Source organism: Ranitomeya variabilis, chromosome 3 (genome assembly GCF_051348905.1).
Source record: "Ranitomeya variabilis isolate aRanVar5 chromosome 3, aRanVar5.hap1, whole genome shotgun sequence".
Lineage (NCBI taxonomy): Eukaryota > Metazoa > Chordata > Amphibia > Anura > Dendrobatidae > Ranitomeya > Ranitomeya variabilis.
The window spans coordinates 606,937,962-606,964,133 of NC_135234.1; the positions used below are offsets into that span (position 1 = coordinate 606,937,962).

Consider the following 26,172-nt stretch of genomic DNA (forward strand, 5'->3'; position numbering starts at 1 on the left):
ACTCAGTACTCGAGATTTCCTGAGCACGCTCGGGTGACCTCCGAGTATATTTTAGTGCTCGGAGATTTAGTTTTCTTCGCTGCAGCTGAATTCTTTACATCTGTTAGCCAGCTTGACTACATGTAGGGATTCCCCAGCAACCAGGCAACCCCCACATGTACTTATGCTGGCTAACAGATGTAAATCATTCAACTGCGGGGCAGAAAACTAAATCTCTGAGTACTTACAAATATTCGGAGGACACCTGAGCGTGCTCGGAAAATCTCGAGTTCAGAATATACTCGCTCTTCACTAAATTAAGACCTTATCTTCACCCACCTCTGCTCCCTTTCTTACCTCACCTCTCCCTTTATTTGACCACCATCTACTTTCTCATCCAGGTCCTCTTCACCTGCCGCAGATGTCCAGCAATTAGCAACAACAACATGTCCACACTAATCTTTCCCCTCACCTCTCATCCACCTTGCTCTTTGACAATTTGGCTTTCATCCCCACCACTCCACTGAAACTGCCCTAACCAAAATTACTAACAACTTACTTTCCGCCAAAGCTAACAGACTATTGTCTATTCTCCTGCTCCTGGACCTGTCCTCTGCCTTTGACAGTCGACCACTCCCCTCTACTACGTATCCGCTCTTGCCTTACCATCAAAGACCTTGAACTCCTCTTACTGAAGTCAGTAAGCCAAACCTCAGATTTGTCAAATTCCCTAGCTCCCGACTCCCTAGCACTGCCTCACTACACTAAAAGCCGAGATCCTTAGATCAGGAACAGAACAGACATTTATAGGACATTTCAGAACTTTCCCAAATTCTTATGGAAACTTTTACAGCACATCCTGCATTGTCCTACTGTACCCAGTTTATTATTATTATTTATTATTATAGCGCCATTTATTCCATGGCGCTTTACATGTAAGGAGGGGTATACATAAAAACAGGTACAATAATCTTGAACAATACAAGTCACAACTGGTACAGGAGGAGTGAGGACCCTGCCTGCGAGGGCTCACAATCTACAAGGGATGGGTGAGGATACAGTAGGCGAGGATAGAGCTGGTCATGCAGCGGTTTGGTCAATCGGTAGTTACTGCAGGTTGTAGACTTGTTGGAAGAGGGGGGTCTTCAGGTTCTTTTTGAAGGTTTCGATGTTAGGCGAGAGTCTGATGTGTTGTGGTAGAGAGTTCCAGAGTAGGGGTGATACGCGAGAGAAATCTTGTATGCGATTGTGGGAAGAGGAGATAACAGGTGAGTAGAGGAGATCTTGTGAGGATCGGAGGTTGCGTGCAGGAAAGTATCGGGAGACGAGGTCACAGATGTATGGAGGGGACAGTTTGTGGATGGTTTGTATGTCATGGTTAGGCTTTTGTACTGGAGTCTCTGGGTAATGGGGAGCCAGTGCAAGGATTGACAGAGGGGAGAGGCCGGGGAATAGCGGGGGGACAGGTGAATTAGTCGGGCAGAAGAGTTTAGCATAGATTGGAGGGGTGCGAGAGTGTTAGAGGGGAGGCCACAGAGCAGGAGGTTACAGTAGTCGAGGCGGGAGATGATGAGGGCATGGACTAGGGTTTTTGCAGATTATTATATATGTTAGTAGTTGGTCCATTTTATGCAGACAAAATAAAAAAAAGTACACAGACTCCCGATTTTACACCGCTGTTTGAAGACAGCATAGGCTCTGAGTTTCTGAGGTGTGTTACTGTATAGAATGTGCAGTATATTTCTACAGAATGAAAAGAACATATAAATGTGAATCTGTCTCTGCTGCCACATATAAGTATAAGTGGAGTGTATATGTTAACAATGAATGCAAAATGTGCATGACATATTGGCCAATGTCTGCCAAAATTTCGATGTATACGTCTAATTTATGTAAAACACTATGTTGACAAGGTCTTACCATTTTATACTATGGGTAAGCCTCCCTGTCTTCATATACTTTTTAATACGGTTTTGCAATTTAGGTGTATGCATCCAGGGAATGCACTGCTAATGCTAATTGTGAGCCTAGTCTTAGGGTCCATATATATGAGCCGACCGCGGCTGTAAGGACTGCCAATCAGCTACACGCAAGCCGATCGACAGTAGTCTGGTCATCCTGTCTAAACAGGCCATATAAGTGTATATGCATAGACTGATCAACGCCAATTTCACTGTTCTCAGCAGCACAGCCCCCATTACACAGGACGATGTGCTGCTGAGAATGATTATTTGTAAGCAGCAGCAGGTAGACAAGCTGATAGTCAGGAAACATGTATTCCCCAATTATCGGCCAGGCTGAACAGGCACTTAGAAAGCCCATACTGGACTGCACATTTCTGTTTGGTAGTAGGACACAGGAAACGTGACAGCTTCCGGTAGGCAGACCCCGCCATGTGACCTGAAACCAAAGTGTGAAAGAAGATTTCCATGACACAGTTGAAAGATAATCAGATAACCAAACCAGTCCACTGACACTGCCCCGCAATAATAAGCGCTGTAGAAGAACATGCCATTTGAGCACTTATTTGCTAGTATTTTTATGCTATACAAAAAAGTTAAAGCATACATTCAGCCTTGGTAGCAAGTGAACGTGCACTTGTATGGTGGAGAATTGCAGAAAAACCCTCCCCTCAATACACGTTGTATATAGGAGACACAGCTCAGATCTACGGCGAGGTTTACTACATCTCTGCAGTAAACATGGTGGCATCCCTTTTGGGGTTTTTTAAACTGAAGTTAAATTGAATTTCTTTTGTATTGTCACTTAGCCATATAACAGTTAAAAATGGATGAAAACTGGATGATTTCTACATTTCATCCATTTTTAACGTCAGTGTGCTATGGGTCAGTTTTAAAGCCGGACAGCACATGGATGAGAAAACCTTGCAAGAGATATAAAAAGATATTTAGATTAAAAAAAAAAAAAAAACACACACGGGAAAGAAAAAATATTTCTTACCCTCCCCGATTCCAGCGCTGACTCTCTGGCATTGCCCCAGTTTCTGTTTGGCTGCAGCGGTGACAATGTTGAAAGTGCTGTAGCCAATCCCTGAGCTCAGCAGCTTGTGACATCAACCCAGGCAGAGCCACTGAGCTCAGCACTGCAGCCAAACAGAGTGGGGTGGCGATAAAGGGCTAGCACCAGACCTGGGGAGGGGAAGTAATAATCAGTTTGCCCTTCTTTACAACTCCTGCAGCATATGGCATGTTTTCTAAAAGAGGAAAACATTTAAATACATTTGTGCATATATATTTACTATGAAAAAGCATCATGAAGCAACAGAGTCCGAGTGATCTTTTAACCTACAATCTAATGACTATTTCTCAAATCCCAAATCTTTCATTTCCTTGCAAGTCAGTGACAGGTCTTCTTTTAGGCTATGTGCACACGTATTCTTGAGGTCTGTGGATTTTTCCGCAGCGGATTTGAGAAATCCGCAGGTAAAAGGCACTGCGTTTTACCTGCGGATTTACTGTGGATTTTATGCGGATTTCACCTGCGGATTCCTATAGAGGAGCAGGTGTAAACCGCTGCAGAATCTGCACAAAGAATTGACATGCTGCGGAATGTAAACTGCAGCGTTTCCGCACGTTTTTTTCTGCAGCATGGGCACAGTGGTTTCTGTTTTCCATAGGTTTATATGGTAATGTAAACTCATGGAAAACTGACTGTGGATCCGCAGCAAAATCCGCAACGTGTGCACATAGCCTAAAAGATTTCAATTCTATTTAATGAATTCAATGTGATAAATCAATGCTTCCACGTGATCTACATATAGACATTACTAAAGATCACTAAAACAGTTTGTCATGGAAAATATGACAGACTGAAACCCTTTCCCTGTTATACAAATAAATTAGGTCATCAATTGTTTAGACCAAAGGTTACATTCTCTGCATTCATATAATCACATTACTATCTGTAGTTACAACACAGTGGAGCACATTTTGGGTAATGCATTTAGCCACCCATTCAGTGGCCCCGTCGAGGATTACGTCCGAACCCTTCACGAAAAGTGATTGACGTCAACGTCGATGGGGCCATAGACTATAACTGTGCCGACAGAGGAAACATGAGCTCTGCTGTGCATCAATACTGGGCATATACACCTACTGGAGACGGACACCCAGTTGGCTCTGCTTTGCCGGCACCAGTATAGTCTATGGCCTCATTAGTCCCGACGGGGCCACTGATTGAGTGCCTACATGCAATGTGAAAGCACCCCAAGGAAAGTCATGAAAGCCAGAAAGGCGTTTTCTTATCTGGCTGATTAAAGCTCCTGTTCTTGAGTGGGCTTTGTAGGAATTCAAAGTCTACCACCTATACTTAAGACTCCTGCTGATCAACATCATGACAAGGTTTACACAGACACAGCACCATACATGCCTGTGTAGCAGTGCCTGGTACTGTTCCTGTCCTAGTCACCTAAATGGGAATGAGTAGCAGCACCAAGCACAATCGTTCATTTTCATTTAGAGTGTGTGTATAAATTAAGCCTTAGGCTACACAGCGCTTTTAGCCATGGCACAGGTAATGTGTAATGTGAGCAATAAAAAGAAAGTCAATCTATGCTACACTGTAGCGTAATGCAAACGAATGGGGTCTCAATACAACCCACAAGGTACTAAGACCACAAAAAGCAAGTTGCAAAAAATCCAAACTTTGTCTGACTTTTTGCGAACTGCGCATTGCAGCCGCAGTACCTTGCGATTTGCAATATGACCCCATACCCCTGCATTATGCTGAGATGCAGCAGCGGCATACAGTCATATACAGCCGTGTCGTGTTCGCCTTCACTGTGCTGATCGTTGGATCCCCATACAGTCATATACAGCCGTGTCGTGTTCGCCTTCACTGTGCTGATCGTTGGATCCCCATACAGTCATATATAGCCGTGACGTGTTCACCTTCACTGTGCTGATCGTTGGATCCCCATACAGTCATATACAGCCGTGTCGTGTTCGCCTTCACTGTGCCGACCGTTGGATCCCCATACAGTAATATATAGCCGTGTCGTGTTCGCCTTCACTGTGCTGATCGTTGGAACCCCATACAGTCATATACAGCCATGTCGTGTTCGCGGCTGTGTACTAAGACCACAAAAAGCAAGTTGCAAAAAATCCAAACTTTGTCTGACTTTTTGCGAACTGCGCATTGCAGCCGCAGTACCTTGCGATTTGCAATATGACCCATACCCCGGCATTATGCTGAGATGCAGCAGCGGCATACAGTCATATACAGCCGTGTCGTGTTCGCCCTCACTGTGCTGATCGTTGGAATCCCATACAGTCATATACAGCCGTGTCGTGTTCGCCTTCACTGTGCTGATCGTTGGAATCCCATACAGTCATATACAGCCGTGTCGTGTTCGCCTTCACTGTGCTGATCGTTGGAATCCCATACAGTCATATACAGCCGTGTCGTGTTCGCCTTCACTGTGCTGATCGTTGGATCCCCATACAGTCATATACAGCCGTGTCGTGTTCGTCTTCACTGTGCTGATCGTTGGAATCCCATACAGTCATATACAGCCGTGTCGTGTTCGCCTTCACTGTGCTGATCGTTGGAATCCCATACAGTCATATACAGCCGTGTCGTGTTCGCCTTCACTGTGCTGATCGTTGGAATCCCATACAGTCATATACAGCCGTGTCGTGTTCGCCTTCACTGTGCTGATCGTTGGAATCCCATACAGTCATATACAGCCGTGTCGTGTTCGCCTTCACTGTGCTGATCGTTGGAATCCCATACAGTCATATACAGCCGTGTCGTGTTCGTCTTCACTGTGCTGATCGTTGGAATCCCATACAGTCATATACAGCCGTGTCGTGTTCGCCTTCACTGTGCTGATCGTTGGAACCCCATACAGTCATATACAGCCTTGGCGTGTTCGCCTTCACTGTGCCGACGGTTAGAACCCCTGTTGATCAAACAAAATGATCTATTCTTAAATTAGCCCCAGGACAGGTTTATCAGAGTGCTAAAGTCTCAAGTATTTTCAGCAAACAAGTATGGATCTATAAAAATGTGACCAGCAACCCTGTTCTAGAACAGCTTGTATGTCAAACGAGTCGGCTAAAGCTACTTCTCACAAAATTTAGTCTGTTTTAGCGGATTTCCTGAGCCATTACATGAGATATGATGGGAGAAAGGTTTACTAGGAAGACGTGAACTGCAAGAGATCAGGTGTAGGTCTGGTTTATCAGCTTCCAATATTGCACAATGCCGTAATCCTACAGGAAGTCTCTTCATGTAACAGGAACTGGTCAGCACTTTTATTACGAAATGCTGAATGATTCCAGTGATGTTGTAAGCAGAAGAAATATGGATCCGAGCCATTTTAGTTTTTTTCAGTGCCCACCAGCAGCTCAGCTAATGGGTGGCATGATTTCATGAGCCGATGATTGAATTTGTGCATTCTTGTGAATGCCCATTCGGTCAGTTATTGGCCCGTGTAAAGATGGTGGAAGGTACAGTTGATGTCAATGTCTGGAATGAAAATTCACACCATGACTATAAAAAGAGTGATTCTTTGTGTGGGGGTCATGGATGGGTAAATCTGTTAACAATAGAAGCACCCTGCTCTCTTTTCTGAAGGTGTCCATGTGAGACATCAGCATGTGTCCCAGTGTGAACTATATCAGATTTTATCCTAGATTTCATGTAAAACTAATATTTTTATCATTCACCTGGGTTTAAAACAGTAACTGCAGAAGTTCCAAAACACAGCAAAAAGATGAATATTACTAAAACTATCAGCACCTCATCTATTCCCACAATGAATTTTATATTCTTATGGATGTAAATGATGAACGGAGTCATTAATGGAATATGCACATATGGCCCGATTATTTGCCTGTATATACGGCGCTGATCCAACAACATTTGGATTTTTGCTATAATAAATTCTATTGAACACATAAGTTGGATTGATATCTTTCTACTACTGGAATATGACCATTTTAACCTGCATATGGCAGAAATACAAACCTGGTATCATGTTTCTAAGAAATGAATGTTTTTATCAGTAGATGTGAAGATAACAAAAAAAAAAAAAAGAAGTGTTGAAAAAAAGTGACCAAAACCCGAGTTATTTCAATAGGGTGAAACAATTAGATACTTGTAAAGATGATCAAAAAAGTCAGTATCTTGGTAGTCCACAGTGGCTGGACAGAGCCCAGTGAACCCTCTCCCATGCAGGAAATCATACATGCGTGCTTTGCACCGGCCCTGCTCAGGGGGCGCAGGCAATGCCGGCAGGTAGGAGGTTCACAGAGCTCTGTTTGCTGGGTACGGACAAAAGATGACAGCTCGACCAAGGTCCTGCAATCTTTTTGATCATCTCTAGGAGACAAGGGTCTCTGGAGTCTCAACTATTTTTCCTGCTGAAAGAAAAGGACTGTACAGAGGAATTATGATGGATTTTCGCTTTCTCTGACAATACTCAACATAGTCCCATATACATTACGGCGGTGGCCCATCATCAAGAGGTCGATATCGATGGGCAACTTCTTGGAACAAGCAGGTTTCCTGCCACTGTAGAACTGATATTTTCTCAGTAGATCACCAGTCTACTTTTTAAGGCTGGTTTCAGACTTGCGTTCCTGTGCGCTGCGGAAGGCAGCGTACGTCCTCCTTGCTACCTCCGTGAAGCTCTGCCTACTGCCGGCTGTGTCCATCATTTCCCTGCGCACCTATCTTTAACATTGGGTACACAGGGACATGCGCTGTATGTGGATGTGTCCGCATGCGGCGGTTTGAGGTGTGAAGCACCCACACGGAAACACAATATTTTGGAAAAAAAAAAAAAACAAAGGCAACACATTCCCATTATAATCTATGATGCTGTTCCCATGTCCATTTTTTTCTGGCATCATGGATGAAAAGGGCCAATGCAAGTCTATGGGTCTGTGAAAAACACGTACAGCACATGAATGACATCCATGTGCGGTCAGTACTTTACATTGCAAAAGATAGAAGCTTTGTGATTTATGTATTTATCCATGCATTCTAAACACTGATAACAGTGTCATGGTAAAAATGGGCACGCTGCTGGTAAGAACAGACACACGGACCATGAACTGGTGACGCTGATGGTAAAACCAGACACGTGGACCATACATTGGTGACGCTGATAGCAAGAACAGACACACGGACCATACACTGGTGACACTGATAGCAAGAACAGACACACGGACCATACACTGGCGACACTGATAGTAAGAACAGACACACGGACCATACACTGGTGACACTGATAGCAAGAACAGACACACGGACCATACACTGGCGACACTGATAGTAAGAACAGACACACGGACCATACACTGGTGACACTGATAGCAAGAACAGACACACGGACCATACACTGGCGACACTGATAATAAGAACAGACACACGGACCATACACTGGTGACACTGATAGCAAGAACAGACACACGGACCATACACTGGTGACACTGATAGCAAGAACAGACACACGGACCATACACTGGCGACACTGATGGTAAGAACAGACACACGGACCATACACTGGCGACACACTGATGGTAAGAACAGACACATGGACCAAACACTGGTGACACTGATAGTAAGAACAGACACATGGACCATACACTGGCGACACTGATAGTAAGAACAGACACACGGACCATACACTGGTGACACTGATAATAAGAACAGACACACGGACCATACACTGGCGACACTGATAGTAAGAACAGACACATGGACCATACACTGGCGACACTGATAATAAGAACAGACACATGGACCATACACTGGTGACACTGATAGTAAGAACAGACACACGGACCATACACTGGTGACACACTGATGGTAAGAACAGACACACGGACCATACACTGGCGACACTGATAGTAAGAACAGACACACGGACCATACACTGGCGACACTGATAGCAAGAACAGACACACGGACCATACACTGGCGACACTGATAGTAAGAACAGACACATGGACCATACACTGGCGACACTGATAATAAGAACAGACACATGGACCATACACTGGTGACACTGATAGCAAGAACAGACACACGGACCATACACTGGCGACACTGATAGTAAGAACAGACACACGGACCATACACTGGCGACACACTGATGGTAAGAACAGACACACGGACCATACACTGGCGACACTGACAATAAGAACAGACACACGGACCATACACTGGCGACACTGATAGCAAGAACAGACACACGGACCATACACTGGTGACACTGATAGCAAGAACAGACACACGGACCATACACTGGTGACACTGATAGCAAGAACAGACACACGGACCATACACTGGCGACACACTGATGGTAAGAACAGATACACGGACCATACACTGGTGACACTGACAATAAGAACAGACACACGGACCATACACTGGCGACACTGATAGCAAGAACAGACAAGCGGACCATACACTGGTGACACTGATAATAAGAACAGACACACGGACCATACACTGGCGACACTGATAGTAAGAACAGACACACGGACCACACACTGGCGACACTGATCATAAGAACAGACAAACAGACCATACACTGGTGACACTGATAATAAGAACAGACACACGGACCATACACTGGTGACACTGATAGCAAGAACAGACACACGGACCATACACTGGTGACACTGATAATAAGAACAGACACACGGACCATACACTGGTGACACTGATAATAAGAACAGACACACGGACCATACACTGGCGACACACTGATGCAAAACACTTATGGCACCGGTAGCATTTTACCACATACTATAATGGGGCCTTAATGATTGCCTGTACCCTTCTTAAGTAGAAATCACAAACTGTTACATGGAAATATGTAGCCTTTTTAACGCATTGGAAATATGCACCATTTGCCTCCAATGTGCATAAAATGCAGACTCTTTAGGCCCACACAGGTCATTACTAGAGGCAGTGGATGCAGTCAAAGTAGCATTGGCATAACCGGAGGATAACAATTCTTGCCTTACATGAAACAATTCTAATAGGATTAGAAAGTTGCCGTAGATCTTCCCTGGACATTGCATTCTATCTACTGCTCCACAGAACAATGATCCCGGCCACAGATATCTGGCTTGGGGTATAGTTCTGTAGAGCAGCATAGAATTTACAGTTATGGGGGAGGGGGGATCTTCATACGTTACCAGGATTCTCTACAGGCAACACACCCAAGTAGCTTGTTTGCCATGTCCTAGCCCTAAAAAGTCCAATCAGTGCCCTTTGGATCCTGTGACATCAACTAGAGTAAAGCGGGGCATTCGCAGACATACCTGCATAGTGGAAGAATGATGTGGCGCTGACATGGCTTAGAAGTGCTGCACTGAGCAAACTGCAGGAAAGAAGTCGGAGAAAATGCTGTCTGTGTACGATAGATAAATAATTCAGCTGAAGAGGAGGAGCGCTATGTCGCTATATGTGTTGCATTTTCACTTTCAGCAGACTATACAGACGCTATCTTACCCTTCGCCATGCTTCATAGACATGAAGTTTCCATTTCCAACTTTTACAGTTGCAACTTTGTGCAGATTCCTAAATCATTTGATAAAGCTTTAGGACTTAACAGGTTCAGAATGCACAGGTCAATGGGGCTGTCAGATTTGATGGCTAAAAACTCATTGTTTGCATGGTTTTCTGACAAAATGATGAACACCTCGTCTGAGCTGACGTACCACGCTATAGACCACGGGGATTGGGAGCTTGTAGCACCGCCATGTAATGGATCCAGCTGCAGAGTGGCTTTTCTTATAAAATTAAAAATGTATAACTATTATCATACAAAAGCCTGTAGATGAAAAAGATGTTCCTGTTCACACACAAAAGAGCAGATAAATACAAAATAAATATGAAGTATGTTAGAAGGAAAGGGTTTGGGGAAGTGTTTTTCCACCACAGTAAATTGCTTACTGCTTGCTTGGCTTTGGGAGCAAAGTGGCCTCAACTGTACGGCAAAAGCGTGGTGTGAAAACAGCTGATGAGTGCGGGGTCTGCAGCTAACCAGCCGGTAACATCCCCTCTCACTTCCCCTGAAATGTACAGCAGATTTCAACACCAGATCTACAGGTCTCTGTTATATGGAGTCCAGTGCTACCGAGTGCACGATGATAAGGCAAGGCAACATTGTGAGCGCTCATGACGGTCATGTCTCGACAAGCTGCTCCAGGACCTCACTGACAAGCATTAGGTGCAATGTCGCAATCAGTCACTGCAACCTTCAGGTTGTGCAACACAGCTTTCTCGCTGTCTAAGACTAGATTAATACATTAAATAGACAACATGGAGGAGAATGTATGGGGCAACTGCAGTTTATCCCTGCGAGATTGTGTGTTGTGAGGGGGTGGGGTGGCAGAAGTACTACACATACTATGCGGGGGGGAGCCCAGCGTCCGTGCTGAGCAGGAATAGGTCCTTCTCGCTCTTCTGTCACTAGATATAACCAGTCTTCCCAGTCACACACCAGTAGCCAATATCTGGAAAGTGGTCAGCTATTGAAAGAACTTCTCTACATTGTATCAACATAAGCAGAACTTACCAATTAAGGGATGCAACAAATAGAGAAAACATGAACACCGCCAAACACTGAGGATCCTGTATAGAAAGCGGCTTTAGGTCAAAGAAAAAAGGATATCGCTAATCATACACCATTTAAAGGATTTTTTTCCCACTTAAAACACAGTTGTTGAGAAAATGTATGATTGCAGAAGGGTCCCGGCAGTCCCTAGAGTCTGCTTCCTCTTCACTGCACATCTCAGGTAAACAGGCAGAAAACTGCATTTACACTGCAAGATAATCGGGACCAAGGGTTGTTAAAAATGCTCTTTGCATGATTATCCTGCCGTATTATCAGGCGCTGATCACACAATGAATGAGCAAAACACTTCTTCATCGGGAGAAATTCTCTTTTATCGCAGACATCTGTACACGCATAGTGGGCACGGGCTTTCTTGAAATCCCATCCACTATGCTGTAACTGGCTGCTGCAGGTTTGATGCTGCATAAATAAGCAGCGTCCAACCTGCAGCAATTAATGATCATGGGCGAATACCCTAACAGGTTGGGTGGGATTGGGCATGGCCAGCGTCTATCCCTATGCTCTCCACTTCTCAACTGCGAAAAGGTAAATAGCTTACAGCACGTGTGTATCTTCACACCAAGTTTTCAAAATGGGATTGTGTGGCTTGAAAATTCATGTCCAAAAAAAGGCAATTTCAGTCCATGGGGTGTTTTTGTTTTTACTTGTTCACTACACCATGTGCACTGCATTAATGTTTACCTATAGAAGTCAATATTAAACTTATTCAAAATAAAGTATCTGAAGTCGTTTTTAAACGTATTTTTTATGCAAAATCTGCTCCTCAACAAACATCTAAAATCTGTGTGAACATATCCTTAAATAAGCATTTGCTTTGGCCAAAAAGAACACCTTTAGAAAGCACAGGACCAGAGCAGCCAGCTTGTGGTGGTGGTTTGGAGAGTAAAAGGCCTCTGTCCGGTTATCTTTAAAGGGCAGCGCTAAAGGCCCCGTCTCACATAGCGATTTACCAACGATCACGACCAGCGATACGACCTGGCCGTGATCGTTGGTAAGTCGTTGTGTGGTCGCTGGGGAGCTGTCACACAGACAGCTCTCTCCAGCGACCAACGATCAGGGGAACCTCTTCGGCATCGTTGAAACTGTCTTCAACGATCCCGAAGTACCCCTGCAGCACCCGGGTAACCAGGGTAAACATCGGGTTACTAAGCGCAGGGCCGCGCTTAGTAACCCGATGTTTACCCTGGTTACCAAAAAAAACAAACAGTACATACTCGCCTTTCGGTGTCCGTCAGGTCCCTTGCCGTCTGCTTCCCGCTCTCACTGAGTGCCGCCGTACAGTGAGAGCAGAGCGTAGCGGTGACGTCACTGCTGTGCTGCGCTCTCACTGTACGGCGGCACTCAGAGCAGGAAGCAGACGGCAAGGGACCTGACGGACACCAAAAGGCGAGTATGTACTGTTTGTTTTTTTTGGTAACCAGGGTAAACATCGGGTTACTAAGTACGGCCCTGCGCTTAGTAACCCGATGTTTACCCTGGTTACCAGTGAAGACATCGCTGGATCGGTGTCACACACACCGATTCAGCGATGTCAGCGGGACCTCAACGACCAAAAAAAGGTCCAGGCCATTCCGACACGACCAGCGATCTCGCAGCAGGGGCCTGATCGCTGGTACGTGTCACACATAGCGAGATCGCTACTGAGGTCGCTGTTGCGTCACAAAACTAGTGACTCAGCAGCGATCTCGCTAGCGATCTCGCTATGTGAGACGGGGCCTTTAACACGCTAACATTCTGTCCCTGCACGTCTTGGCTTACAATACAGATACTAATATACAGGTGATTCTCACAAAATTAGAATATCATCAAAAAGTTAATTTATTTCAGTTCTTCAAAACAAAAAGTTAAACGATTATTATTTATTTATATAGCACCATTAATTCCATGGTGCTGTACATGAGAAAGGGGTTACATACAGAGTTATAGATATCGTTTACAGTAAACAAATTTACAATGACAGACCGGTACAGAGGGGAGAGGACCCTGTCCTTGCGGGCTTACATTCTACAGGATAATGGGGAAGAGACAGAAGGTCGGGGGTGCGGCAGCTCTGGTGGTGGTGAGGCAAAACTCATTACAGAGTCATTATAAACAGAGTGACCTATTTCAAGTGTTTATTTGTGTTAATGTTGATGATTATAGCTTACAGCCAATGAAAAAGCAAAAGTCATTATCTCAGTAAATTAGAATAATTTATAACACCAGGTTGAAAAATGATTTTAAAATCGGAAATGTTGGCCTACTGAAATGTATGTTCAGTAAATGCACTCATACTTGGTCGGGGCTCCTTTTGCATCAATTACTGCATTAATGTGGTGTGGCATGGAGGCGATCAGCCTGTGGCACTGCTGAGGTGTTATGGAAGCCCAGGTTTCTTTGATAGCAGCCTTCAGTTCCTTTGCATTGTTGGGTCTGGTGTCTCTCCTCTTCCTCTTGACAATACCGAATAGATTCTCTATGGGATTAAGGTCAGGCGAGTTTGCTGGCCAATCTAGCACAGTGATACTGTTGTTTTTAAACCAGGTTGGTACTTTTGGCAGTGTGGACAGGTGCCAAGTCCTGCTGGACAATGAAATTTCCATCTCCAAAATGCTTGGCGGCAGAGGGAAGCATGAAGTGCTCTAAAATTTCCTGGTAGACAGCTGCGCTGACTTTGGTCTTGATAAAACACAGTGGGCCTACACCAGCAGATGACATGGCTCCTCAAACCATCACTGAATGTGGAAACTTCACACTAGACCTCAAGCAGCTTGGATTGTGGCCTCTCCACTCTTCCTCCTGACTCTGGGACCTTGATTTCCAAATAAAATGCTAAATTTACTTTCATCTGAAAACAACACCTTGGACCACTGAGCAACAGTCCAGTTCTTTTTCTCCTTGGCCTAGGTAAGACGCTTCTGGTGTTGTCTATTGGTCATGAGTGGCTTGACACAAGGAATGTGACACTTGTAGCCCATGTCCTGGATACGTCTGTGTGTGGTGGCTCTTGAAGCAATGACTCCAGCAGCAGTCCACTCTTTGTGAAGCTCCCCCAAATTTGTGAAAGTCCTTTTCTTAGCAATTCTTTCAATGTTGCGGTTATCCCAGTTGCTCGTGCACCTTTTTCTACCACACTTTTTCCTTCCACTAAACTTTCCATTAATATGCTTGGATAAAGCACTCTGAACAGCCAGCTTCTTTAGCAATGACCTTTTGTTGCTTACCCTCCTTGTGGAGTGTGTCAATGACTGCCTTCTGGACAGCTGTCAAGTCAGCAGTCTTCCCCATGAATGTGGAGCCTAATGAAACAGACTAAGGGAACTTTTTGGGTATGTGCACACGCTGCGGATTTTGCTGCAGATCCGCAGCGTTTCTGCAGCTGCGGATCCGCAGCAGTTTCTCATGGGTTTACAGTACAATGTAATCCTATGGGAAACAAAATCCGCAGTGCTCATGCTGCGGAAAAAACCGCGCGGAAACGCAGCGGTTTATTTTCCGCAGCATGTCAATTCTTTGTGCGGATTCCGCTGCGGGTTTCCACCTGCTCCAATAGAAATCTGCAGGTGAAAACCCACAGAGGAAACCGCAAAAGAAACCGCGATAAATCCGCAGTGAAAACCGCAGCGGTTTTTCATTGCGGATTTCTCAAATCCGCTGCGGAAAATTCCGCATTGGAATCCGCAGCGTGTGCACTTAGCCTTTAAATGCTTAGGAAGCCTTTGCAGGTGTTTGTTAATTATTCTAATTTACTGAGTTAACGACTGTTGGGTTTTCACTGGCTGTAAGCAATAATCATCAGCATAAACAGAAATAAACACTTGGAATAGATCACTCTGTTTGTAATGACTCTATATAATAAAGGAGTTTCACTTTTTGTATTGAAGAACTGAAATAAAATTAACTTTTTGATGATATTCTAATTTTGTGAGAAGCACCTGTAAATGATGCCTCGCCGATATGCCATTTACTAGGTATTATCACACCTATCTATTCACCCGCTCTGGTGTGAAAGTACAGATTCACAACAAGGAAAGTACCTGAAAGCAGAAGCATCAGATACTCTAATTCTTCCATATTAGATCATAAAAATGACATGTCCACAATGCCGATCATAAGAGAGGATAAAAACCTTTGCAGGATCCTGGTCCAGCGGCCATGTTGTCAGGTCTACTGATCAGCTGAAGCATTGAGGAGTCAGGCAGGTAGTGGGAGGATCACATAAGTCACTGTACACAGTCTTTTTGGAGCAGAAACTCTACGTTTGTTTAGGAGGATTTTGAGAGTTTATACTCAGTTTCTGCTCCAAAAAACTGTGTGCACACATAGCCCTAGAACATTTTGATACGAACTTATAATTCACAGGAACTATAGCATGTTGAAAGTTGCCCATTACTTTTCCCCCAAAATATTTGCCTTCATAAAGTCACAAGGCCCCCACAGACATAAAAAAGTTCAGTAGACTTTTGTCTTACATGTATGGTCCTTTTAACAAAGTTATAAAGCTGATCTTTCAGATTTAACACTACAAACTGCATACATTATTAAATAGATCTCATCTGATGAGGCTGGTGTAGTTGCTATGCAAAATTCACATCATAATGGTTGTATATCCCTTATATTACACTGGAAATTTTAGAATCCACCTGGAGCTAAAGTTAGACTTAAAAAATGCTCAGTTTTAATATCAATTATATACAGGAATTCTGCCCTGGATTTTCAAAGGAAGCACACTCCTCATCAGGTCTAAAATAAAGTCATACTACTACCGTACTTAAGTTTCATAGTAATAAGGGTTTAAAAAAAAAAAAAAAAACATGTCCATTACGTCCAACCTTTAACCTAATGTGCTAATCCAAAGGCAAAAACGCCATAAGGCAGATACTTTGTATTGTGAAATCTGATGACAGATCTGCTAATAGATAGTCCAGGTTTAAAAGAATTCACTTACTCTGTAAGCATAACGTAGATATGAAGTGAAAATTCTCCATAGCGTCCTAAATATTGTATCAAAACCTATACTATATTATCTATACTATAAATCATTAACACTTTCAGTTCGGGAACATGCCTAAGGCCGGTTTCACACTTCCCGATATTTCCAGTACCGGAAAAACCGGTACCGCAGATATCCATGTCCACACGTGTGCCGCATCAGTACCACATGGACGGCCGCCGGGGAAGAAGCGCTACAGTAAGCGCTGTTCCCCGGCGGCTGGTGCGGAAGCCAAGATGCAACCGTCCCGGCTGAAAACCACTGGTGAATGAGATGCTGAGAGTGCAGCATCATTCACCAGTGGTAACATCACCAGCATTTTCCCACGGTCCTGAGGTCACCACAGTTCAGCCTGGCCTCAATGATGTCACCGCTGGTGAATGATACTGCGCTCTCAGCAGCTCATTCACCAGTGCTTCTCAGCCGGGACAGTCGCATCTTGGCACTGTCCAGGTTGAAAACTATTTAGCCCCCAGACATGGATTACAGCGTGGGACACAAGGACAAACAGCTATGGTATATTGATTTGTTTTTTTATTTTATTTTTATTACAGATGATAGAGGGCGTCAGGGAAGTAGGTGTTGCAGTAAGTATGGTTTAATTTAGAATATTAAAGGAGTCAGTGTAATGTTTTTCAAATAAAAGGATTTTATTCTGGCTGTGTCTTTATTTAACAAATAACTATAGGATTAGTAATGGATAGGTATCTTATAGACGCCTCTCCATTACTAAACCGTGGGCTTGATATCACCTGTCATTAAAGAGGTGACATCAACTCCACAAATATGAACCCCACTTGCCACCACTACAGGGCAAGTGGGAAGAGCCGGGCAAAGCGCCAGAAAAGGATCATATAATAGATGCGCCTTATCTGTGCAGCTGTGGGATGCGGTTTTAGGCTGGGGTGGGGCTATATCAATGGCCCCTTAATAGCCTGAAAACACCAGCCCCATCTGAGCTTTAGCAAGGCTAGTTGTCAAAAATGGGGGAATCCCACACTTTTTTTTTTTTTTTAAGTTATTTATTTAAATAATTAAAAAAAAGTGTGAAGACCCCTCTATTCTTGATAACCAACCTTGCAGAAGCTGACAGCTGAGGGTTGCAGCCCCCAGCAGTGAGTTTTGTCTGGTTGGTTCAAGAAAATAGGGGGGGAACCCTCGTCAGGTTTTTCATTCATTTATTTAGTTAGATCGCAGGCGGCGTCTGTGTTATACCCTGATCATCAGCTCTTGACTTATTAGCGACAGCAGGTGTCGGATGATGGGGGTAACAGTCCCAAAAGCCCCCACCTGCTGTCATCGTTCGGACATCATTCTCCTCTGCTCGCGCTGGTCGCCAGTAGAGCAGGGAAGAATGATAAGAGCCAGCTTCAGCACCAGCCACTGGGGAACAGCGCTTACTGTAGCGCTTCTTCCCCGGCAGCCGCCCGTGTGATCCTGATGCATCACATGGACGGCATCCGTGTGCGGTACATGTTTACACGGACCTATTTTCTTGAATGGGTCCGTGTAATCCATGCAGCTGTAGAAAAACGGACATGTCTACGTGTGGGTCATTCGGACACATGGTCCGAGAAAAAAAAAAAAAACACAGATATGTGCACAGATCCATTCATTTGAATGGGTCTACGTGTGTCAGTGTCTCCACTATGTGTGAAAACTGTCACCACACGTACTGGAGACACGGACGTGTGAAAGAGGCTTAAGTCTGTGTCCGTTATTGTGGTCTAAAAAACTGATCCGTCAAAAAATAAATAATTTAACAAAACAATTTCAAATTTTAGTATTAAAATGCACAGTATCTAATTTCACACATAAATGTTTCACGATCCGAGTGCTGACTGGTTTGTGGGTCTCCTGAACAGCTTAATACACTAGGACTTTGCCAAAATAACCCTCTCCAAGTGGAGCAGAAACTAAACTCTTTCCAATATGCTTACCATCGATTTCTCTATATCACAGTGAAAAATAAGATCCATCTGCAGGAGGACATAGGACTATATAATGCTTAGGTGCATAAAGCACACAACTAAAATACTCTCTTATGTATTAGACTAATGCTAGCCATAGCCGCCAGTATGGACAAGTTTGGCCAACAGTCCAATATGTATGGGAGTGTTAGCCAACTGGGAGACATGGATTGTGCAAGTCCGATTATGGACTGCCGATCATCTTCGCCTGCCGGGGATAAGCCAGCAGACATGTCTGGCAATTCCTCTCTCATAGGGCTTGTTCACACTGTTTTTGCGGCCTTATTTCCATGCATTTTTCAAAGGTAAACACTGCAGTGACAGATTTCTGAAATCTCATGGACACGCTGTTTATTTTTTCCTTGCAGATTTTAACCAAGAGATTTCCAAATCTGCAGCATGTCAAAACTTCCAGCCTATTTCATCCATTGAAATTAATGGAAGAACGGTGCATCAAAAACAAACGTAAAAACGTATAGAAAATGTGCAGATTGTACACAACGCTTTTCTCCTCCAACACTCTAGGTTTTGGTGTAGAAACATCTGCTGCAAGTACCGTACTCAATGTGTGCATAATATCTATATAGTACAGAATGCTGGGCCAAACGAGTGCTTGTGTATGGAAGAGGCGACCTCGATAGGTGTCCGCAGAAGAATAGCTCGCTGACAGCCATCTCATATGTATGGGGGGCTTAAGAAGAATTGGATTCCTGCTCCATTTAGAAGACCCTATGACCAGGATGATGGGTAATGTAATTAACACTAGCATGATCATATAAATCTAATATTATGGTTCTAATATTAAGCTAATACTTAGGGTGTCAGCGGCGTGTAACACCCCAACCCAGTTCACTAGGTATGACAGTCTTCACACATGTCTGGACTCCTTATACAGCCCCCATGAAGATAAGTAAGACTAAGGTGACCTAATGTTACTTTTCATATGGGGAGGTAGATATATACGCCCGAGGATTCGGACAGGTTGTGGCTTTGTAGCTAGAGATCTGATGTTCACAATCGTATTTACCTGTCAGATCTGGCATTGAGAGGATGAAACCAAAGGCACAGCACCTACCTCGTCACCAGCTCCCCGAGGATCCTGCATGTATAGGTTCCACAAGTCTGAAATCAGAAAAAGGTTTTAAAAGCTAGAGTTAAAATGGCCACGGCAGATTAGGGAAGTGGTATCTTTGCCTCAGCCTTCTGAGTCATACATGAAACTGTGTGTGTTAGTGAAGGAGGGAACGCCCATGTTGCTTGGGGCCCAATTATCCTGCTAGGTCAAACATGCAAATGTGCAGGTAAGACAAAACACACACAGGGCAGGCTGGGAAGAGGAACACCCTGCCCCACCTTACCCAGGAACAGAGCAAAGTGCATGAGGCAGTGCAATAAGGAGGGCCAGGTACTTGGGAGGGGACATGTAATGTATGAGACGGCTGCCGATTACCCCACAGCCATGTCAAGAGGGCTGCACAGGAAATCTGCAGATAAGCACTTACTACATCTACCAACAGGAAAATGCCTGCTGAATGTGAGCGGATGAGAAAACTACTGCAGCTTACAATGGAACAGATCACCCTTACCAATTATATTATCATCACTGTTTTTTTTGTTTTTTTTTAATGCTTAACATTTGATATACTTTAACGGGACTATCAGCACAGAATGACTCTTCAAACCAAGTAGGAACGCTCGAAGCACCCTTGGGTGGCCAAACATTTAGGTGCATCTTTCCCAGCAACTGTCACTCACACACACCTCTACTTTTACTGACAGCTCTGAATGTATAGAGCCAGAGAAGAGCAGTGACAGATGGAAAACATGGAGATGTGTAGGTGCGCTAAACTGTTTGGCCCCACAGATATCTTAAGGTACCGTCACATTAAGCGATGCTGCAGCGATATCGACAACGATGCCAATCGCTGCAGCGTCGCTGTGTGGTCGCTGGAGAGCTGTCGCACAGACAGCTCTCCAGCGACCAACGATGCCGAAGTCCCCGGGTAACCAGGGTAAACATCGGGTTACTAAGCGCAGGGCCGCGCTTAGTAACCCGATGTTTACCCTGGTTACCATTGTAAATGTAAAAAAAAAACCAGTACATACTCACCTTCTGATGTCCGTCAGGTCCCTGGCCGTCTGCTTCCCGCACTGACTGAGTGCCGGCCGGCCGTAAAGTAAAAGCAGAGCACAGCGGTGACGTCACCGCTGTGCTGTGCTTTACGGCCGGCCAGCGCTCACAGTCAGTGCGGGAAGCAGACGGCCAGGGACCTGACGGACATCAGAAGGTGAGTATGTACTGGGGTTTTTTTACATTTACAATGGTAACCAGGGTAAATATCGGGTTACTAAGCGCGGCCCTGCGCTTAGTAACCCGATATTTACCCTGGTTACCATTGTAAAACATTGCTGGCATCGTTGCTTTTGCTGTCAAACATGACGATACACGCCGATCTGACGACCAAATAAAGTTCTGGACTTTCCGCAACGACCAGCGATATCACATCAGGATCCAGATCGCTGCTGCGTGTCAAACACAACGATATCGCTATCCAGGACGCTGCAACGTCACGGATCGCTATCGTTATCGTTGCAAAGTCGTTTAGTGTGAAGGTACCTTTAGCCTCCACAAGGTCACATTAGGTTTCCTGCCTTGGTGGCAGTATCTCTATTCATGTTCACAGAGGTGGGACCAGCACCTGTCAAGGATTCATTGCGGTTTTCTAGTTAGGAGATTCTTTTCCATCTTTTCTATCTGTTTATAACTTCATTTTGTTTAGTCTAACCAAATACGCTTTACAATGTTTCGTTTCGGACAGGAGAAGGCTTCCTCTGTCAGAGATGTGGATAAAGGTGGCTGGCTGACTTGCTCGCTTAGTTACCTTCTTTGTCAAGGCCGATTCATAGAGAAGGGTGCACCTGTTACTCAGCCCCCTTCATAGACTTTACTAGCCACGTGCGGACACAGGAAGTTACCAAAACCAGATATGGAACTGCAGGGACCAAGGATAATTCACAACAGCAGGACATTGTAGGACATTTGATAATGGAAGTATCCGAGTCAGTGAGGGGAAAAAGTATTTGCTACACTGCCGATTTTGCAATTTTTTCCACCTACAAAGAATGGAGAGGTCTGTAATATTTATCATAGGTACACTTCACCTGTGAGACAGGATCTAAAAATAAAAAAAATTAAAACAAAACAGAAAATCACATTGCATGATTTTTACATAATTGCATTTCATTGCATGAAATAAGTATTTGATACAATAGAAAACAGAATTTAATAATTGGTATAGAAACCCTTGTCTGCAAATTACAAAGGTCTGATGTTTCCTATAGTTCTTGACCAAGTCTGCACACACTGCAGCAGGGATTTTGGCCCCCTCCTCCATACAGATCTTCTCCAGATCTTTCAGGTTTGGGGGATGTCCCTGGGCAACATTGAGTTTCAGCTTCCTCCAAAGATTATCTGTTGGGTTCAGGTTTGGAGACTGGCTGGGCCACTCCAGGACCTCAAAATGCTTCTTACACAGCCACTCCTTGCACAGGTAACGAGTTCAGGTACAATTAATACAGGTAATGAGTGCAGAGTACTTCTTAAAGAAAAACTAACATGTCTGTGAGAGACAGAATTCTTGCTGTTTGGTATGTCTATTAGGTTCAGGTCTGTAAACTGGCTAGGCTACTTCAGGACCTTGAAATGCTCCTTACGGAGCCACTTCTTAGTTGCCCTTAATGTGTGCTTCGAATCATTGTCATGCTGGAAGACCCATCCACGACCCATCTTCAATGCTCGTACTGAGGGCTGATTGTATCTCACGATTCCTGACACCAACCATCCACGCTTCAATACGGTGCAGTCGTCTTGTCCCCTTTGCAGAAAAGCACCCCCAGAGTATGATGTTACCCCCACCATTCTTCACGGTTGGGACAGTGTTCTTGGGATTGTATTCATTGTTGATACCAAAAAGTTCTATTTTGGTCTCATCTAATCACATGACCTTCTCCAATTCCTCCCCTGGATCATCCAGATGGTCACTGGCGAATTTCAAACGGGACTGGACATGTACTGGCATGAGTAGGGGGACCTTGCGTGCCCTGCAGGATTTTAATCCATGATGTCGCAATGTATTACTAACAGTAATGTTTGAGACTGTGGTCCCGGGCTCTCTTCAGGTCATTGACCAGGTCCTGATTCCTGACCTCTCTCAGAGTAATCCTCACCCCACGAGGCGAGAAATTGCATGGAGCCCCAGACCGAGGAAGAATGACAATTTAATAATTGTTCCAACAGTTGTTGCCTTCTTACCAACCTGCTTGCCCTATTGTCTTGTAGCCCATCCCAGCTTTGTGCAGGTCTACAATTTTGTCCCTGGAATCATTAGAAAGCTCTTTGGTCTTGGCCATTGTGGAGGGTTTGGAGTACAATTGATTGTGTGGACAGGGGTCTTTTATACAGGTAACGAGTTCAAACAGGTGCAATTAATACAGGTAATGAGAGCAGAGTATAGCAGGGCTTTTTAAAGAAAAACTAACAGATCTGTGAGAGAATTCTTGCTGGCTGGATGGTGATCAAATATTTATTTCATACAATAAAATGCAATTTAATTATTTAAAAATCATACAATGTGATTTTCTGGATTTTTTTTAGATTCAGTCTCTCACAGTTGAAGTGTATCTACGATAAAAATTACAGACCTCAAATCTTTGTAGGTGTAAAACTTGCAAAATCGACAGTGTATCAAATACTTATTTTCCCCATTGTAATTGATTTTTAAACACCTTCCAAGATTCTCAGGTACTAGGGGGTCAAATTTCTACTTAAAGGCATTGACCACTCCCGGACAACTCTTCTATGAAATAGTGACACATAAAAGACAAAGAAAAAAATCAAAATCAACTTTTACTCCCCTCCTGCATCAGTGCCATTCTAGGTCTTGCAAGACCTTGTTTCGTCATAGGAGCGCTGCAGCCTATGAGCAGCCACCAAAGCAGCCACTGATTGGCTGCAGTGCTTATGCGGCATAACAATGTCATGGGAGCGCTAGGAGAACCAGTGCTGACAGAAATGGTGTGGGAGACAAAGAAGGTTTATTGGCGTTTCCATTATTTTAAACTGATGAATAGTGATTATGGAAGGGTTGTCCGAGTAGTAGACAACCCCTATAATGCTTATACATCTTGGTACCACAAGAGGCAAAAACAGATAATCGTTGGAAGTGCCAGAGTGTGGACCAGCACCCATATGGATCTCTTATCCAAGGACAGGTCATCAATACAGTGATCCTGGAAAACCCTTTTAGTAAACTATAAAGCTTGTCATTGAGATCTCCTAACATAGTTTTAACAGACCTTTACATGGCACAGTATTTTCTCAAACGATTATTCAAGCAAAAATTTCTTCCAGATCATTGCACAGTGTACAACAACTGACTGATGAAAAGGAAAAATGCTCATTTGTCTTTTGATTACGCCTTTGTCTGCTGGCCATAAGTGAATAGACTTGGAACAAATGGAAAAAAAAAATAGATATGCAAGACCCTGATTGAATTATCATGTTTTCCTACCTGCCACATTCCCAGCACAACGTCACGCTGCAATGCTAACGTGTTGTTGGGCTTATTGATCAGGAATGGCTGTGTGGACATTGGCAGAGCGTTGCATCGGTGGCCATGGACTACCAACTGCACCAAGATCCTGTGAACCTTTTGCTCAACATTACCAAATACGGTTATTCTTCCACGTAATATTTTCAGGAATCAAGAACTTTAGAAGCGATTAGTATGATATTACGGAGGGGATCGCATGAATGGCATATGGGCAGGATTGTCTTCACTGGGTAACACCCCTCTTTTTAGTGAACCACCTTGAAGAGACATTTGTCCTTTCCAAGGTGATTCCCCAAATGGCTCAGTAAAATTTTAGGTGACATTACATGCTTTGTAATGTACTATTCACTTGTAGCTGCAGATTGTTAGTGGATTCTCTCAGGATTTAGGCGTGGAATCCTAATCTTCTGAACATTGCCTCATTTTTGACAGCTCTGCTTATTGCTAAAATAAACCTTGGTATGGGAAGCTGCACCTGAATGTCACATTGCGATTGTTCCAGAGAGATGGACTAGTTCTTCAGGTATTGAGGCATTCATGCTGATCAGTGCTTGCTCTATTAGCAATGTCACGTACAAAAACCGTGTCTACACACTCACTACTTGTACAGATGAGGCGGTGCGCGGCGGCCGGTGTGTTATCTTCCAAGCGCAGACAGTAGAACTGACATCAGACGTTACATGTGCACATGGAGGCCTTGCAAGGCAGCAATTAATAATTCAACCAAGCTGCCATTGCAACATTAGGCATTTAATGTTATTTAGAAGTCAGGTTAAGCATTCCTATTTGATAATTAAAGGGGTTGTCCAGTCCAAATCAATAAGTCTGCAGTCACTGTGCTTGACTGCAGACTTATGAATCCCCCCCAGTGCATGCACTGCAGGAATTCACCGGTTTCTGAAGCGGGACAGAAGGGTATGTGTGAGTTATACATACTCCAGGCCAAAGTCCTTCTAGTGGGCTTGGCCTTGCTCTATACACTTGTATTGAGAGAGGCTGCGCCCCCACTAGTGATGCATGGCCTTGCTCCATACAAGTGTATGAAGTGAGGCTGTGCCCACTGGCTAGGAGAAGGTATAACTCCTACATACCCTCTGATCCCAACTCAAACCGCGAATCCTTGCTAGAGGGTTCATAATTCAGGAGGCACAGAGCGTGACTGCAGAATTAACGATTTTAACCAGACAACCCCTTTAAAGATACTTTCCCACTTCAGAGGCGATTGCTGGCTGCGTTTTACAATCAGCCCTCTGCCTTGCTCTGCATCAGCAGTTGAGAGGGCTGCGCAGTGGTGGCACTAAGGCACTTTGATTTGGGGTCAGTCTGTCAGTCAGTTGCAAGGACATAAGTGCTGGTCACCACTAGGAATCCTGGGGAAACCAACTGACACGTTTCCGCTAAGTGCGTTAATCATGGTATGTATCAATGTGAATAGGACAGGACCCAGATACCATGGTTGCTCTGCACAGGTGAAAAAAATCACGCCATTAGTCAGAAATCTGAACTTAACATTGAAGCGAATAAATTAATAACTAGATTACAACACAGAGGTTACTCTGATCGTACCCTCAGAAAGGCAGACTCTGTAGGGAATAAAAGTAATAGACAATTTACTGACCAAATTAAAAATACCGGAATAACAAAAATCAATTCATCACATTTTCTACCCAATATAGTCCGCAGTATACGGAAATTACCAATATCTTAATACTTGCCTATACTAAATAAGGATCAAAAACTCAATGTTCTCAAAGAATCTGAAATTCACCTAGCTGCTAAAAAAGCCCCCACACTTGGGAACATTCTTTCTCCCAGTGATTTTTCCAATAAAACTTCTCTTTCGCAATCTACCCGGCAGTAAATGTGGACATACACTTTAAATCCAATACTACCAATCAAGAATTTGCAATCACTATTCATAAATTGTAACACATCAGGTGTCTTACATTATTGAATGTGAATTAAGCAATTTACAATATACTGTCCTTTAAAAAAAAACATAAGGAGACAAGT

At 44.0% G+C, this 26,172-nt stretch overlaps 1 protein-coding gene across 4 annotated transcripts in view; it reads right to left on the reverse strand.

The window, feature by feature from the left end:
• ELF1 (E74 like ETS transcription factor 1) overlaps nucleotides 1–26,172 on the reverse strand; it is a 146,240-nt gene that overhangs the window by 84,308 nt on the left and 35,760 nt on the right. The window contains exons 1-2 of one of the 4 annotated variants that reach the window (XM_077297299.1): nucleotides 19,623–19,765; nucleotides 4,774–5,902 (exon numbers count right to left, since the gene is read on the reverse strand). The exons of 1 other annotated variant lie outside the window; for it this stretch is intronic. The gene's annotated coding sequence lies outside the window, so the exon portion shown is untranslated. Of the gene's footprint in view, nucleotides 1–4,773; nucleotides 5,903–19,622; nucleotides 19,780–26,172 lie in introns of those variants that run through there. 2 more of the 4 variants (XM_077297297.1, XM_077297296.1) reach the window with 2 other exon arrangements.